At 35.3% G+C, this 19,777-nt stretch overlaps 1 protein-coding gene across 1 annotated transcript in view; it reads right to left on the bottom strand.

Annotated features, from left to right (window-relative positions):
• lobo (lost boys) overlaps positions 1-19,777 on the bottom strand; it is a 128,752-nt gene that overhangs the window by 81,812 nt on the left and 27,163 nt on the right. The gene's annotated exons all lie outside the window — the stretch shown is intronic.

Genomic DNA, 19,777 nt, shown 5'->3' with positions numbered 1-19,777 from the left:
GCCGCAGCGAAAATCTATTATCTTATTTAACCCGCTATTCTCCCAATATCTTTTCACAGCGACCTATCTCGAAAACCAGACGTCTTTCCCGACTTACGCAACAGAATTTACGCTTAAGCGAAGCGAGGTCCAAGCACTAACGTTACTCACTCACACCCATGCAATTTGTATGAGTCGACGCTGTGTCTACCCCGCCCCCCGCGATTTGAGCTGAGAAGGCGACAGAGGGGTAGAACGCGCTAGTGGTCAGAGGTCTTGATGTGACAAACTATGCTATAGTGCGGTATCGGTGCCTCGCCATTTTAGTCAGACCTCCCATGCAGGGTCTGTTGGTCTATAGGTTCTAGAGTAGTGGATGGTCACCGATGCATCTGTACAGGCCAGGGTAGACTGGTGGTGGCCGGCAGTATATTACGGTAGGTATGTACGAGCGGCGACCGGGAGCCGGCGTGTGGGTGAGACGTTTACGGTCGGATCGCTGGTCGACGACGCTAGGGTAACAATCTTGTTGTAATTTTAAGCAGAATAAAATACTATTTTCCAACTTTTGATTATACATAAAGTCATTACCCGGCCAACTTTCACTCAGCCGACAGCCAATCGCAAAATCAAAAGCTATCACAAAATCTTGGAGCATTTATCATGCAGGAATGTCGACAAAATAAGAGATCTGCCATAAGAAAATGCATGTATGCCTTGGACGTCAATTAAAAGTTCAAATCATCTTCAACCATTTAGACTGCATAAAATTACAGGTAACTAAGAGACTCATATTTAACAAACATCGAGAGCGTTCTCAATTTTAAAAAATATTTCAATTTGTCCCAAGCCGAATGACATAATGATGGTGTCCCTACACGCGCAATACCGCGCTCGAGTCTTGCCGCGGCCGGCCCCTCGCGCGTCGCGCCAATTAATTACAGTGGTGGTGGCCATCTTACCATCACCCCCTCCCCCCATCGTGCTACACCCCCCTACCACCCGCTGGCGGACAATAATTGCCGCCGAATCTCGCAAGCCTCTCCGAACCGCACCTAGCCGACTCTGTTTGGACAGAGCCTGTGTTTGAAGCTGTATGGCGTTGCGACTCTAGGGATTACTAATCTGACGAAAATACACACAATGCGAGTTTAGTTTACTAAATAAATTTCTGAATTCGAAAACTAAAACGTTAGAATGTCAACACCATTTAAACTGCTTTGTGTCAATAATCTTCTTCAATACCTACTGAAATATAATTTGATTTAATCAAAAATCTCAATAAAATATTTTTCAAAAAATCTAGGTAAACATAAAATAAGTAAGTACTTTTTTTTCTAATTAGAAATCTCACAATGATTTTCCAATTCCAAAGATGACATGACTAACAATCTAGCAAAGAAGTATACAGAAATCTTTCCATTCAAATAAGTTGAAACACAACCGTCGACTTTAGAAAATCTTTACAACAGAGAATCCGCAAATGTACTTATCTGATAGAAAGAAACTTTCATAACAGACAGCGCGCCCGCACGCTCCTATAACCGCATTATGTTTTGAAAGGTGACGGCGCATTCATCCAGCTGTACTGCCGGACACGCGTGTTGCACAACTAAGCGTATTCATGTTGCAACCGCTGAATATTCCCATACCTTCTCTTTTTCTCTCTCTAATACTATCTCAATCTCAACTAACCGCATGCGGTCTCTCTCTCAGACGTAGTGCGTCGGATCGACTTTACTATTTTTTCTTCTCGACATTATTATTTATCTGATCGTTAGAAACGCATACACAAGTAATCTTTGTCATTGTACCTCATAAAATTCACTCATCAGTCTCGCATTTTTTATAATCACATGTTCATCTAACTCATCTATCTGACAGATAAGTTTCTTCGTTCACTCCTTCCAGTTAGATTCACTTATTACAACAAGTGTAAAAATTTAGTCCAGTGCAATAGACTTTAGTATTCTATCTACATACCTATAGTATATTTAATTCATCTGATTAAATTTGATAAGGGGTATTAATATTATTTGGATTTGAAAATTTATTATATTTTCTTATAAGAAAATATAACTATATATTATATATAAATATAACTATAAATTTTCAAATCCAAAAAACTTTTTGTGTTTTTTTATATCTAACCTATTCCTATGGGAATCCAAACATGGATCCAATAAGAAATCCACTTTCGAAAAGCGTCTACTTTGGCAGTTTGACGTCGTCGAGCCAATCACGCAGGCGAAAAATTTCTTACATTTACTTACTATTTGATTATAACTAATAAGTATATTCGTTGCAATTATAATATTACGATACAAACTTCAAATGGACAGACCCTTCAAAAACATTGAGATCAAAAAAATAGTAAAATATAAATGAGCAAATTACGAAATAAATATCTATATATTAAATATTTTTTTATTTAGCGATTAGTTGAATATAAAATAAAGCAGTTATAACGAAACAAAAAAGATAAGAAAACTATAAAACAAAAAAAAAATAGAAAACAAGATCATTTTCTCTGCGATCAAAACAGTGGACCGCAAACGATTAAAGTAACTGCTCCGTTGATAACCCTGAGTAATAAAGTCGGTAAGCGAATGAATTTAACTGCATAATTAACTGTTTGAATAGAAAAAGCCGTAAAAAGGAATGCCGTATGGAATTTTATATCCCGGTTAGATTCAGGAGGGGAGGGGACTGGCGCCGCGGCGGTCATAAAACTTTTTGTGCGTCAAAAATCGCGGTCGCAGGTTCAAATCTCGACGAAAACAACTGTAACTGACAGATACTTAATATAATATATTTATTCACTATTATTTCAACTATTAGGTAGTTTTTTTTTATATCTCTAAAAGACATATTTAATTTGGCCTGTTATTTGAAATGAAACCCGTGACCACTAAGGAGAATGCAAATGCCAAAAGATCACAATGGTAGTCTAGTCATTTAGAAAAACTTGTAATTAATCATTAGTATAGTAAAATTTTAAAAGTGACGCGCTAAGAATTTTTTTTAGGCAAAGTGAGCCGCTAAGTACCTAATGTAAATGTAATGTAAGATATCAAGGTTGTGATTTCCTCTAACAACATCGAAATAACGTCTTATTAATGCATAAAATAGATCAAACTATCCTAGTGAACACTAATTGTTGCAAGCAAAATATTGAACAAGAAATAGGGCACATTAATCACCAAAGGTCGTTAACGGAACCCTCTCTATACCCTTCACACGCGGCGCACGGCCAGATGCATCACGTCCCAATACATCACACATGCGCGTGCGCAGACCTATATTTATAAGCGACCAGTTTCAGTCCAAGTCCAGTCAATGCAATTAAGATTTACAGGTATACTAGAATCTCGCAGAACTAGAGAGCTAACATAAACTTCAAAGTTGGTTCTAGAGTTTTGATATTATGTAGAATTTTACTTTCAGTTTACTACACAAATATATTTAGGTATTTTCTGTAATCCCGCGAGGTTTGTGTTTCACAAAATAATCATGTATGAAGGAGAAAGGACTGAGCGGATATTTTATGATGTGAATAAACCGAGAACACGCTCAAAATACAGAGAGAGAAAGAGCTATGTCTTGCTGTGGACATATAATATGATGGCTGAGATGGTGATAAGGAAAATACTCTTTGAAAAGTTAAATCCTTAGAGGACAGCTTATGTTTCCTTTGACGCGACTTGAATACAATTTTTATAGCCAATTTTTATATGTACTTAGGCTTGAAATAATTAAACGGTAAAAATTAAAGAAGTTGTTTGAAAAAATTCTAGTTACGATTTAAGATTTTTAAGAAAGGATCGGCGATTATGCGTTGAAACTCGTATATTATCCCATAATAATCACTGATTAGTCATCGTCCAGTTTCATACAGATTAACCATTTCACGAGCGTTTGAACGCGGCGCGTTAGTTTCAACATTCGACATTTTTTTTTAAATAAAGAATCTTTTTCTTTTTAATTAAATATTTATAAAATAAACCTTGTACCAGTACTTTACTTATTTATAAAATAGTATGCTACCTACAATTTAATAAACACTGATTTGATACTGAATTAATAAACAATTTAACAAGCCCGCGGCGGAGTTCAAAATGCTCATGAAATTCACCCTGAATTAAGATTTTCAAGAAATTTATAGATTTCTAAGGATTGTTTTGTCCTCTAATGGTCGGACATATTCCCTACAAAGGTTGCAAGTCGCAAGCAGACAGATGCTCTGCGCATGCTCCGGCGCAACTTGTGTGGCCCATTCATTAGCATTTATAATCGATCGTGCTAATTAAACCTACTTAGCTTTTACCAACCGTTACGGGGCAATCACTCAGCTACTTTGTAAATCTTTTATTATTAAATTAGTGATATACGCTTATTAGATATTTTCTCTTCTGACTCGAAATATTCATACTAATCCCAACTAATTTTATAAGTTCGAAAACTTTCACATTTAAACCGCTGGGTCGATATTGATGGATAAAATTTGGTTCCTAAATATGCATTTAGTGTACATTTTATCCCAAAATTCGTATAGTATAGTATTATCATAACAATAAGGCCCTTATTGTTATGATATACTATATGTTTCGTCACTTTCTGACAAATTATCATACTGTAATCTGATATAAAAACTAACCGCTAGATAAATCTTCCGTGCGCAACAATTGTTCAGTTAGCTCTATCCAAAACTTATGAAACACAATTTAACGCCAGTTTTAATTGATATATTTAATTGATATATTACATATTATTGATATGTTACATATTATTGATATGTTACATATTATTGATATGATACATATTATTGATTTGTTACATATTATTGATAAGTTACATATTATCAAACACTTTGTCATACAGCGATGAAAAATGCCCTAAATCTTATATTCAGTTTACTTTTGAAGTTTATAGTGGTCATGTCGGTCTTTATTGTTTTAAATAAATAATTTAACTAATTACTGAATACAGCTATATTTTTTTATAGAAGCATTTAATTCAAACATTATTTCTAATAATAATAACTAAATAATAATGATTAACACTAATATGTTACAAAAAAACCATATCCACATCGAATAATGTGAAAAACCTAAATTTATTATGGAATGGAATTTCCTTTATGATAAACCTATCATAAAGAGCCCTTCCGCAGTCGTTTTGTAAAAGACATCAACGGAACCTCGTCCAATTTATAAATAAAAATATTGCATAATATTTTTTTTATTTACTATTTTATTGACTGTTATCATTTGATTCAGATTGCGAAATACTTATTATGTAAATATAATTAACTACAATTCAGTTATAGATAAATCTCAATAGATTTAGAAACAAGCGTATAATTTAAAATTATACCAATATATAAAATTAATAAAAATCTCTCAAATCCATATGCATGACTGATGTTGACTTGATTCAGAACTTTTCCAATTATTTTCTAAAATTTCATTCAAAAGGGCGAAATAACTAATGACATGTGTGTCATTAGTAATTGTTATGTGGTATGTGTACCACATAACAATTACTTAGCAGTACCAAAGCGGTGGTGGTGTAATGATTAAGACGCCCGCCATTGGATCGAAAGGTCTCAGGTTCGTATCCTACTCGTGCCACATGAGTTCGTATACCAATCTGATTGATCCCTCATATATAGTAGTCTTCGTAGACCACCACTTGCTTCCGGTGAAGGAAATATTCGTGAGGAAACCTGCATACTATGGACAAATTAGTTCACTAGTATAATAGTAGTAATAGTGTTACCTGTTACCTGTTACCGGCTGTTACCTGCCACTAGATGGCGGTATGTAGTCGTTAGTTCGTCGTTAGTAAACTTTGAATGAAATCTGACATCAACGTTAAACATTCTAAATACTGATTTTTAAACTGTACCAATGTTAACATCGTGTACATAGAATGTCAACATTGTGTGCATACATTTCCTTTTTAATACCTAAACATAATTGAGCACATACTCCTGTATTTAGTTTACTCCTTTATTTAGAAGTTATACATATTAATATGCACTCAAACGTATTTCGAACTGCTCATCATCATCATATCATCATATCGAGTATGTTATTGCTAATGTTGATGTCAGATTTCATTCTTTACAGTTATTATTTTTTCTTATTTTTAGTTCGCAACTCGACTTACCAGCCAGCAAGTTTTTTTTTTATCTAGCTAACATATAATATCAACCAGATACATACAACAAAAAACTTGCTGGCTGAGAAGAAAACGAACTAAAATTAAGAAAAAACCAACTACACTAATCCCTAGGCGAGTGGACTTTATGAAAGTTTGAAACATCGATAGTCTATCTAGCCGAAGACGCTGTCCGGGTACATATTAATGAGGGCAGGTAGCGCTGGGGCCGCCGCCGCGGGGATGGGTGGGCGTTGCCATGGAGACGAGACGCGGCCTCGCTAGGCCACAATGAGCCTGCGATAACTCGTGGATCAGTGGCTGTGGTACAAGCCACAAGAGAAATCGTTTAAACATTAAATTATCGTGCCGGTTTTCTGCCGTTCTAGGTAGAAGCAACGGATTTTCACTTGCCACGATTATTTTGATTGGCTATTCTTCTTTTTGTTAATTGCTTCTTTTTGTGACATAAAGCCATAGGAGATTCATCAATATGGCATGGAATACATAATTATCATAATATCAGATGCGGGTGAAACTCATTTGATAACTATTAAAAATAGATTTCGCTCCTCATTCACTCCTTATCTAGATTTAACAAATGCTTTGTAATTACTTTATTGTATAAGGAACACATGGAAAAAGCACATGCACAACAATAAGATAAATATACCTACAATGGCGGCCTGATCCCATGAAGGGATCTCGGCTTCCAGTGATATAAGAACTCAATAGGGTAGAAGTAATATTGTACTAATAATGTCTTTAAGAAAGTGACCTAGAACGTTTGACATCCCTTAGTATTTTATGAGTTCAACCGCTCACCGCCGACATCTCAAAACCCACCCCTATCTTCGTCGCGCGTGTTTCTCGCGGGGTGGCACCACCCTCGCCCGAACGTGCCGCGACAAAAAACCCGCTGCTGACCCGGGTCCGGCCGCCATAAAGCGGCGGGTATTAAGCTCCCCTTTGCTTGCGTTGCTTCGCCCGTTCGCTTCCAAAACATGTCCAAACGTCGGACGTTTTCAAACCAGTCTAGTTTCTGTCCAATATTTTTAAATAGGGCGAAAACTTGGTCTTATCAATCGGTCCAGTTAAAGCTGGATTGCAGCCCAAGTCGGCGTCCAAATGACGCTCAAAGGAGCCCACGTACGCGCGTCCTAATTTCGTCCGCGTCGCGCACGGACCGTGTGCAATAACCATTGTTTTGCTTTGGTTATCTGGCGTAGATGACTAGAGTGCTATAGCTAGTTATGACATTTATTTTGCTAACACATTTATCTAACTAAGCCTCACAAAACCATTATAAAGCATAACCCATAATAATTTCTAAATACATTCTGATTTATCGACTTTTAACTATGTCTGTAAAGAAATATCTTTGTAGATTTGTATTAATTTATATTGTTTTATTCTTATATAATATTCAAATATTTAATGGTTTTTATTAATAACTTTAAAATTGTTGTATTCGGCGGCAACGCACGTAAACAATCCCTATTCCCTAATCATCCCTTAATGCAAGGCAAGGCATAATTCAGTATAAGAGTAACTAATTTTATAGAACACGCTAATATCATTTTAGATCACTGTTTATGATTTTTAAAGACAATTTGGTGTGGATCCTATGGTTCGGCTCTTGATGCTACGATAGACTATTTCCATAGAAAATAAGGGAGAGAAAGACGTTGACCAGATTATATAAAGTTACCAAAATTATAGTTAGATTTGAAGAGTATAGTTGACTTTCATTCAGCCAAGTTATGTAATGTGTTCATAGATTATTTCTAAATCTATGAACATATTACATAACTTTTGGATTTGACAAATTAACGTTGTGTATAAAACCTACAAATACCTGTCAAACCAATTGTGGAAAACTGACACAATTAGATTAAGGATTTAATTCAATTTCTCACAATCATTCTAGCGAACGCTCTAATAAATGCTTGTAAAAATGTGGATATCATCAAAATGGCGCGATGACATTTTTTCTTTAGCTCAGCCAACTGAAACAGACTTTATCTCAGTAAATTTTAATAGCATTTAAAAAGTTGGAATTTTTGAACTTTTGAAATTGAATAGATATATGTAGTTGGATGTGTAATAGTGTATAGTATTAGTAGTAGTTAATTTATATTAGTATTTAAGTATATAATTTCAATTTTCCACTTCGCGCTCTACTAACAGCCAAAGGAACATCTACGAACCCTTTCTTATTTCACGGTAAATACGCTCATTATAATTTGATGCTGAGGGCTGCTTAAGTATCGTTTTAATTAATAGATGATTGATTCTCAGTGTAAGTTAAGGAAAATGTATTTGTTACTGGTGCGTGGATACCAACATTTTAAATCTAAGTTACTGTGACACAAACAGTACAACCAATATCCATACTTCCATATTTGTTTATACTTATACTATGTACATATGTTTATGTTTATACTATGAATCTCTCTCTCTCTTTTTCCTGTCCACTTCGCACGTTCTTCGGCATTATTATATGTCAAGCCATTGACCCGCATCCTCCTTGATGACAACACTCGATTATAGGACCTCATCACATCACATCTAATATCGCTAATCAAGTCGTAATTCATCGTGAACAAATGAAATCAATAAAACATGGCAAACCGTCTTTCTACCAAGTCCCGTGTTGGAATTAAAGCTTAGATTAATTATTCAAATGCGCCCGATCATGAAGATCTCCCGAAGTTCCGGTTTTAATAATCTCACATTTAATTCACTTCCACAGAACTCACAACTCCATTCAGAATGTACAGCCGAATACAAAACTGCTATAAAATGTTACATCATGAAGGAGAATATTTATATTCGTTTGCCATTTTTGCTCATTTAAGTTGAATTGAAAGATATATGTAGTTGGATGTGTAATCAAATCAACAATACTAAGTACTGATATATCGCACATATCCTCAATGTTTTTCATGTCGAAAGCTTTGTGTGCAGATAAAAATTTATCATCAAAATTTATCCACTTAGGCATTGGCGTTCATTGTTTTATCACCAGTTTACCATGGTTTCCATATTATGGACTCTAGATAGCGAATTCACCAAAATATAATTTAGCCATCGACTGTACTCAAAAGGGCCATTAACAAAGTTGCAAACCGACACCAACAGGTGGTGCTATTCGTTTCAATATCTACAAAACTTTCCGACGCTACTCAATAAATCGTCCAAAACTACCTGAGCCCTATCCTAACCAGCCATTTCCCTTTATACTTTCAAATTTCTAGAACGCAAAGGGACGAGGCAGCTCATTTTAGAATGGCCTTTCTTTGCTCTGTTGTTATTATCATTGGCCTAAACATTTATTCGAAATTGAGCTTTGTATTGTTGATGTTAAAATTGTTTTTTGTATCATTATAGTTATGGACGTATTCAGCAGTTTAGTGAGACGTTTTGTGTTAAAATGGTTTTATGAACATGTTAGTGGTAAGGATCAGCTGTTACGATGTCGTGATTTATTTCTTATTTTACGGGAGTACTTCCTGTAACTACGACATAAAAATAAGTTTTATTTACTTTGTACTGAGAAAAAATATTTTTTTATTTAAGAGAGTTTTTTTGACTATGTTCAACATGACATACTATTACACAAGTTAGAAGCGTACGGAATTAGGGGTAATGTGTTAAATTTAATAAAATCATATTTATCTAATCGTAAACAGTTAACAGAAATTTCAAAATTCAATCCTAAAACACAATCGGAACAACATTACTTATCAACTGAACGTTCTGTATTATATGGTGTTCCACAAGGTAGTGTGCTTGGGCCCCTTCTTTTCATAATATATATTAACGATCTTCCAAACACTACCAAACATAATATGACTTTATTTGCGGACGATAGCACGGTAACAATAAAATGTAATGATGTAAATATTTATCAATTAGATATTAATGCAACTTTAACATCCATAATTGAATGGCTTGATAATAATAATTTAAAGATAAATCTTGACAAAACCAATATAATGCATTTTAGTCAAAGACCGCTTGATACGGAAAATTATAAAATAGAATATCAAGGCCATGTGTTGAAAGAAGTTGATTCAACAAAATTTCTAGGGCTAACTATAGATTCTAAATTAAACTGGAAACCCCATATAGATGGTCTTAGTAAAAGACTTAGTAGTTCGGCGTTTGTACTATTTAAACTCTCAAATGAATTAAACATAAAAGCGCTTCTTACAGCTTATCATGGTTTAGTGGAATCAATACTTAGATATGGAATAATTTTTTGGGGCAATTCGACGGATAAGGATATAGCTTTTAAAATGCAAAAACGCTGTATTCGCGCAATGTTTAGACTCCAAAGCACTGATAGTTGTCAGCCGTTTTTTAAAGAACACAAAATTCTTACACTTCCGTCACTTTACATACTTGAGGTAGCAACATTTGTGAAAACCAATGCTCATTTATTCCCTCGTCTAGCTGATGTTGTATTGAGGAATCATCGAGATATCTATCGATTATGCATGCACCCATCAAAAACTGCTTTACTCGGTAATAGCATAGTATGTATGGCACCGAAAGTTTACAACAAAATTCCAAATCAATATAAAAGCTTAAATTTAAATCTATTTAAAAAGCACCTCAAGTCTTTATTAACTGATAAATGTTATTATACTTTAAATGATTTCTTTAATGATAGACTCGGATAGAATTTAGGGCTAGTATAGTACATTATAGTTCATTATAGTTTGTTTTGGATTTGTAGTGGATAGCATGCTCCTCTTTATTTAATTATATTTGCATACCTATATTCGGTAAAACGTGTAGGTCTAATTCATTTTGACCATTTGTACTCATGTTTTTGGCAAATAAATGTTTTCTTTCTTTCTTTCTTTCTTTCTTTCTTTCTTTCTTTCTTTCTTTCTTTATTCGAACGTGTTATAGAGTTCTCCGTCAAGTATTATCTCTACTCTAATTCATTCTTACTACACCACGTCGCTATTACCGCGCCATTGAGATTCGTGCAGGTAACTTGATGTGCTGTTGACTGTACAAATAAATAAGTGCCTGATCCATCATTGTATCTTTCTTCTTATCGACTGTGTCTTCAGAAGGTGACTTGAATAAGATATGACACAAAATATTATTCAAATCACCTAAAGACATCTGACATGAGCTTTACGAATACCGACAAATAGTGGTAGTAGAATCATATACAAAATAAACTAAATAGTTAGCTAGTGTGTAGGTTTCTCAGATGTTTTCCTTGAGCAAGTGGCGATCTATGAAAAACTAAAAATGAATCATACATACATATGCACTTGCAGCATGCTCTATAAAAAAAATTTAGAAATTATATAAAAGAAGTACTTTGTAAAAAGGCATATTACAAGTCTGACGATTATGTGAACGACAATAATGTCTGGCCCAAGCATGGTGCAGTATCCTCATAACATATGTAATTGGTTTATGATATTATTACGTACGTGTTGTACATTTAGCTTTTTATTTATAAATATATATATATATATATTTATATTTTTTTGTGTGACAATTTTCAATAATTTTATTGGAAATTCAACTTTTATTTTATTTACTCATTCAAATTTTGACATTTTTAATAATTATGTAAATTCGTCCTCCTAATTTTTAAAATATATGTATACGACCTATATTTGTTAATTGACGTCCTTGGAGAAAAGGCTGCGGTGAAGTTTGTTGCGCCGCTTCTTCTTCACCTGCGCTTTGGAAGCCGGCAGTAGACTTAGTTTAAGTAATTTTGGACGTCAATAAGTGATGTATATCATCCTAAATTGAATAAAGAATTTTGAATTTGAATTTGAATCTATAACGTATTGTCATTAGATAATTAGTATATCAGGTTAGAGGCATTTGGTCCATAGCTAATACATTATTAATTGGTATAAGGTACTGACCCATACGTAATATGTAACGTAATTGTCCCATCCAACTATATGTCTCGGTCAGATCCAAATGACAAACAAACGGACATATAGCAGATTATGTCAGGCACATCATTCGCGACGCCTGAACTACAATGTACCTTTCCTGAAATTACTCCGATAACGTAACAGATAGATAATATAACAGACAGAAAAATACGTATATATATTTTGTAAATTTTGGTAGAGGCATGATTGCGACTTTTCCGAATTTAGTCTTCTTTTTCTTATCTAATGTGTTATCAGATTCACACACACACACACACTGATATTAGATTAATAATATAAAATATGTGCGTACATAGATGTCATCAACAATAGGGTAAAACATATATTGTACATCAGCAAACAATCGCCCAATTCCTATATTATCTAAACGATAGATCTTTGATCAAAAGATAGCTCAAAAAAACCTTTGTTCCTGCCACATAACGAGTAGGACAAGACTTTAAAGGTAAACTGCAGCTGAACAGTTCCGATTCTGATCGCGGCCGTGCCCGGCTAATGACTCACGCGCAAATGGCGCGCCGCGGGCAATAACGCTGCGCCCGCGCCGCGTCAATGTGCGACGTGCGCGAGCGGATGTCACGCGGGCTGCGCGGTTGGTGATAAGTGGACGCGGGCGCGGTAGCGTGCTGTTTGCACATTTTTTGTTCCCTTAAATAACGCTGGGAATAACTCGTTGTATGTCACTATATAATCAATATAGCATGACAAAATACCAGGTATGTAGGCTAGTATGTAGTAATATTATTTACATTGACCTGTCGGAATAACTAAAGCCTGTCCGAATATGTACTGGCCATTTAGTGGAATATTTCTCATGATAATAAAAATGATAAAAAGCGTATTAAAATACATACGATCTAATATCACTACATAGTATAAAACAAAGTCGTTCTCTGCCTATCCCTATGTATACTTAGATCATTAAAACCACGCCATAGATTTTGATGCGGGTTTTTTAAATAGATAAGCACGATTTAAGAGGAAGGTTTAGGTGTATAATAATATAATAATAATGTCTTTATTCATGTTACTTAAATAAAGTTATACAATAGACCTAAATTAAGATTTAAAAGGCATTAATGTATAGTTTGTTATAGTTATAGCCGAGCGAAACCTGGACAAGGCCTTCGTTCGAAAATAAATATAAGCACCCATTGCTCACTCATTTCAACTTATTAAACATAGAAATAACTTCAACAACTCTAATACAATTAAGAAGGATTGTCAAAAATTCCATGAAACTGTTACATATGAACGAGTGTAACAACCTAAGTAAACACAGGCGTGTGCGCGCGCATCTTGCACACCCGCGTCCGCTAGGCTCCCGTGTCCGCGCCCGCGCATCCCGCACCCGTCTCGTCGCCATTGTCTCGCGCAGCTGCACTCACCCGCGGCCCACGTGACTGCGCTCGCCAATAAAAACGCAATTTGCTGATTTGTCAGTAAACTCCGCCATATTCTTAAGCCGTTTTCCTGGCTCAGCACATGTTTCAACTATTCTTATGAAGAATAGAAATGACTTATGCTAACGAGGTACCTAATCAGCTTCACGTTGCGTTTGCAGAATACCCAATTTGAAATTAAATGTAATTTTAAGAGGATCTTTCATTTAAATATATGTATACTTTAATAATTAATTGGCATTGCTGGCGTCCATAAGCTGTGCTGTCGGTAACCACATCCTATCAGGTGGACGGTGGACCACATGCATGTTTACCTGCAGTAGTGTAAAAAATACAGATAAGGAAATTCGCAATCTGTCTTCTACTAATGATGTTAGGCAAAATTTTGTTTTTTCTTCTTGCCTAGCTTTTTTTCTCTTCTAACACACAAAATCTTGGCACTAATGACGGAATGGTTTGCCATTGCCTTCTCCATTTCACACACAAGTTTGTATTTATCAACCAGTGTGAAGGTTTCCTCACGATGTTTTCCTTTAACGGAAGCAAGTGGTGGTCGATAAAAATTACTATACATAAGTAAGTCAGATTAGTATAGAAACTCATGTGAAATGAGTAGAGTTCGAACCTAAAAACTTTCGGTTCACAGTCAGTCTTAACAATTAGACCACTACCGCTTCACCGCAATTATTCCATAAAAGATTATTATTTCCGTGTTTTTCTTCTCATCAATATATACAAATTACTTTCTACGACTGGTATCCGTAGCCTACACTCGCACTATTTCCAGACCCGCCCAAAAAGGTGAAGAGAGAATGACCTGCGCCGGCGGCGCATCCCACGTGGTGTATTCTACGCGGCTTGCCAACACTTCCGCTCGATTTCATCACCACTGTCTACTACTATGCGACTGCGCCCAGGAGCTGGGAATAGAGTTTCTGTTCATACATTTGCCACGCCTTTTATCATATTATACTAGCATTACGTAGACTATATTAGTTTTTACAGTAGTAAGCCACGACCAACGCATTCTGTGCGCATCATGTCTCCCAGAACAGGTAGCTCTATTAGCATTATTTCTCGAATCCGCAATAATTTTGCATCCAAATAGGGCACTATGGTATAAAATAAAGTCACATATTCCATATTGATTTGATGCTCCTTGGCCTGTGCTCATTAGATGCGCACGCGGCTAGCGAATTGACACCCGCGAGGCTGCGTTTAGCAGTGATTCAGTGGACACACACAAAGATCAATTAATAATGCTCTTAAGTAGAAGGCGCGGAGAGCCAAATTATTTGCATCGAGGAAAATTATGACAACTTTATAAGTATATAAGTTACTTATTTATTTTATTTATATTTAGTTATTTGTTATACATATTATATTAATCGATAAGTACTTAAATTTTGATTTGTATAACGCAGTGATTAGTGTAACTTCCAAATGTATGCTATGAAAGAGTAGGATTCTCTGACACAAGCATATTTTTTGCTTAATAGAGAGTCCTTACAATATGTATCTTTGTACACTTTCAGTTAATGAAATAAACGAATTTTTATTTTTTTATTTTTTTTTTTTAACTTTAATGAAAAGTGGACTGATAATTCAGTAGACATACATGATATGAAAAGCGTGGAGCGATTATGAATGAGTGCCAATGGTCTGAATACTAAGAATGTTCGAAATGGAGAAGAAAAAGTGGGAAAGCGGACTGTGGACGCTTTACAAATGGAAAGAAACCGAGGAAACGCTCAGATTAGACAGAGACATAGTTATATGATTATAGAAAAGACTTATAGCACTCCAAATTCTGTAACAACCAAATAATCATGCATTTTGTAAAATTGCTATCATTAAAGTTCCAACACAAAAAATCGTTAAACTATGACACCAAATTCAAATAAGTCCCAAGTTGAAAGTACAGCAAATGCTACGCATTCTATATTTTTAGATAATGTACCAGTGATTAGTAAAGCAATTTAGACAAAATATCCTCCACAGTTCTATGTAGTATGCGATCGTATGCAGAGAGTCACACACACAACCGCGCGCGATAACGCTGTCCATCCATTGTCTCCGGTTCGTCGCCAGGTAATTGCTATTCGTTTTGTTTCCTGTTCGGTTCACGGCGCTAAAAGAAAATATGTATGTTGTCTAGACTGCGCACAATGTTAAAAAACCATAAAATAGTGTAAATTGCGACATGCCACACGCAAAGCTTGTGATGTTTTAAACCACAAACATTCAATACTAGTTAGTAGGAAAGCGGACCCTGAGCTCCAACGCACAACGGCTGAAGAAGTAACTGGGAAAACATGGAAAAGAACAAATTTCATGAGCTATTTGTTAATTATTATGTCATAAAATATCCATATTCCATACTAATATTATGTGTGTTTATTTGTCCTTCTTTCACATCTAAAAGAAGCATTAGAATGAGGTAAGATTTTGTGTGGAGACAGTTGAAGAAGATAGTGACACTGGCCACTTTTAACCGCGGGCGGAGTCGTGGGATGAACCAATAACTAAAGTAAATAACAGAACTTGTTCTACTTAATTAAGACATGATGTAATAAGTACTAAATTATTACCTCGTTAATGTAGTCTAATCTTTTAGCCTATGTATTAGATATTCATTGCTTTAGTAATTACTTATTTCCAAGAACCTATTTCCATGATATCTTGAGTAATGAAAAATACGACGAGTAGAATAGAATAGAATATGGATAGAATAGACGAATAGAATATGGACACATAGTAAATAATTTACTATGTTCATACCCGAGCGAAGCCGGGACGGGCCGCTTGTGATATGATAATAAACTGTTTGGTAATTATTTACTGGACAACTTTAAGAGAAAAGCTGCTGCAAAAAATACAATATGGTAATTTTTAGTATAACATAAGGCCAAATACATGAGGCTATTTTCGTTGCTTGTTTCGTACGCGGACACCGTACGCAGACGTGACTTATCGACCAGCCCATGCAGAGTTAATTTAACCAAGTAGTAGGTACTAAATACTTTATGATGACAAACGCAACAAGGAAACCATTCAAAACTGAACTCGCGGGACAATTCCGGCGACCGTCGTCGGAGTAATGTAATGACGAGACAAGCCAAACTGCGCACGTGGACAGCCAGCAAATAAAACTACCCAACTTATAGCCGCCGAGGTGCCAGCGGCGGGGACACACTTCCTCGCTCAAACTGTACTGAGCGCTTGAGTATTTCGATGACTATTGAAGATTCTGGTCCATCAATGTATACTAGCAGCAAAGAAGTACACACACACTCAAGACACTTATTCGGAAATTAGACCTTTATAGACACGTTTTTGAAGTCCACTAAACTGTCATTCCTCCTGCTCCATCGAAGACCTGATTGAGGCCATTGACAAGCTACGTACTGGTCTACATTAATATAATTTGTTTGCTATTTCGACTCGAAAAGAAAAAAAAACCCGTATTCTTCTTCTCAACCACCACCACTCGACCAGACAAGGTATATATCAAGGGGATTGTAAAAAGTGTGATTGATGATTGCAGGTATCAATTCAATATATTATGATATTTTATCCATTATGCATAATTATACATTTACTTTTCAGCATAACTACTTCTGATTAAATTTGCTATCAAACTTCTAAATGGCAATGTATATAAGATATTTTGTTAAGTCCAAAAGTCGCCCAGATGTCAATTGATTTTTGTTATGTTCTTGGGACAATGAAGTGATATTTTCACAAATGTAATCTGAGGTTCATCAAAGAGACATCAAGTTAAAATTTAGTGCCATTGCCTATTATTAACCAGCAATGTATACGTGGCAGGCCGCAGCTATTGTTTGGCAAGTGCCGGCCGCAACAAAAGTGCATCGACGCACCCACGCGGAACTATACTAACGCGACGGTGTAACTTCACTGACACTTTATTCTTATCCTCAGCAGACCATGGTGTATTTACTGTCAAGAAATTATATTTCTGCATCTGTGACTAAAAAACTTTAATATAAAAAATTCATTGTAAAAAAAAGTAAATAGAGGTTATAAGATATTAATATCCGTTATCCACTTGACTTTGAATTATTGCCGAAATTGGATCATTTTTGAATTGTGGATTGAAATCCACTCAAAGCTGTATTGTATCTGGTATACCAGTTAGGTAGATGGAAATTCTACGAGTACATACATAGCGCTTAGTTTAGCGATGTAATAAACTTATTACATATTAAGTGGAGATATATGAACCTAAATAAGTATTAAAATGCTGAAATGTAAATTTAATCAAGTTATGTCAATCAATTAATTAATGTAATGATTAATTAATTTAATTATTAATTTCATTATTACTATCAATTAATTAATTCAATTTATTTATTTATTTATTTAATCAATTTTAAACATTACCCATATTTTTAATTCAATTAATTTATTTATTTATTTAGTCAATTTTAAATATGGGTAAAAAGATCCCATAATAGTGATTAACATACAAACATAGACAATATACATATACATAAAAAAACAAGTTTTTTTTTTCAGTTATGTGAACTATACACACCTCGTCCTCAACACCACCAGGTGGTTCACCTCAACACAAGGAGACCACAAGGTGGAATTTTCGCCACAACCAGCCAAAATAAAGGGCTGATCGATCAATGTGACTCATTTTTTGCTCATTATGCGGAGTTGAATGCTTGACTGATCTAAAATGAGGATACATACATTCATACAAGCAAAATACCTGTTGTTAACTTTGAAGTTTGTAATTTCAACTTGCAACCAACTAATAATTGGAAGTACCGAATATTAAATTAGTTTTATAATAGAGAAAATATTTATTAAACGCATAATCAATAAATCCTACTATATATCAACATTTTGGATTATATTATTTGATTAAACAAATCAAAATAGCGGTCTTGTCCACAGCAACGGACTGAAAACGATAAAATATTTTTCATTCGATGAGACATATTACAAAATACTTACTACCTAATCACGCTCAATTATTATAAAAGTACACCTACGTACGCTAACGTATTAATCACTAAACAAAAGGTAATTTTCATGCTTGCGTTGATCATTTGGTATAACACTTTACATACTTGTCCATAAATCAGAAATACCCACTCACGTAACATCACCTACGCACTCCGTATCGATATTCTTCTGTTTCTTACGTAATCATTAGATAACGTATCTTACTGGTATTTTCAGGAGATTGTGTATTGTACAGTCAACAAAATATATCTCCTTTACTATATTTAAGAGCTTTGCTCTCGTTTGTCATCATGTAATACCTATAACACTCGACTACATTTTTTTGGCAATGATAATGGATTGGATTTTTTTTTCATTTTACGATACTCTCTCGTAGTCAACCAGGGTGCAGCTTTCCTTAAGATGTTTTTCTTCACCGAAAGCAAGCAGTGATATAAATGGTATAGTATGATACAAATAGATACATGAGTGAAATATAACACATATCCTAAAGTCATATCGTAAGGCGCGAGTAGGATTCCAACCTGGGACCTTTGGATCACAGGCACGGTCACTTCTCCACTCAACGACATGCACATGTCGACACCAATTCCCATTTTTAATAGGGTCTGCTCATAATGTATTCCTTCCATAACTGTTGACAGAAATATTTATTAACCACGGCATTCATCATCATTATGGGGTGCCATCTTCAAATTGAAGTTTGGAGGTCAGCATACGGAAACCCGGCCAGACATGGGTCCTTAGAAAAGATAGCTGTGACCGACTACAAGCCTTCGAGATGTGGTTGCTGCGCAGAATGTTCAAGATTCCGTGGACCAGTTTTACATCCAATGTCAAAGCACTGCCACGAGCTAAGTGTTAACGCGAACTGATGACCACTATTCGGAAGAGGAAAGTTGGTTTCTTTGGCCACATACAAAGGGGACCCCAGTTTGAATTTCTAAGACCACGGTATTACATATTCCTAAATTCATTGAAAATTCTCCGCTACGTAAATAGGCCATGTTGTGTAACTACATTTGCAGTTAAGTGTACCTAATCCACTGATTGTCGGTTTGGTTGCAACGCAGTTGCAGCACGGCACGGCATAGCGACAATAGGTGCGCGGGAGACGGGTGCGGCCAAGACTGCTCAACAGTAGATAGTTATGGAGTCAAAGCCAATAAAAATATGAACATGGTTTATGTAAGCAAAAATATACTATTTAGTCTAAGTTTTTAAGTCTCATGAGCAGAATGTGCGCTGATTTGAGCGAACAGGGCGAGCTTC

This window comes from Plodia interpunctella, chromosome 17, assembly GCF_027563975.2.
Source record: "Plodia interpunctella isolate USDA-ARS_2022_Savannah chromosome 17, ilPloInte3.2, whole genome shotgun sequence".
Taxonomy (NCBI): Eukaryota; Metazoa; Arthropoda; class Insecta; order Lepidoptera; family Pyralidae; genus Plodia; species Plodia interpunctella.
Note: the sequence above shows the minus strand (reverse complement) of the source record. Positions and strands in the feature narration are given on the sequence as shown.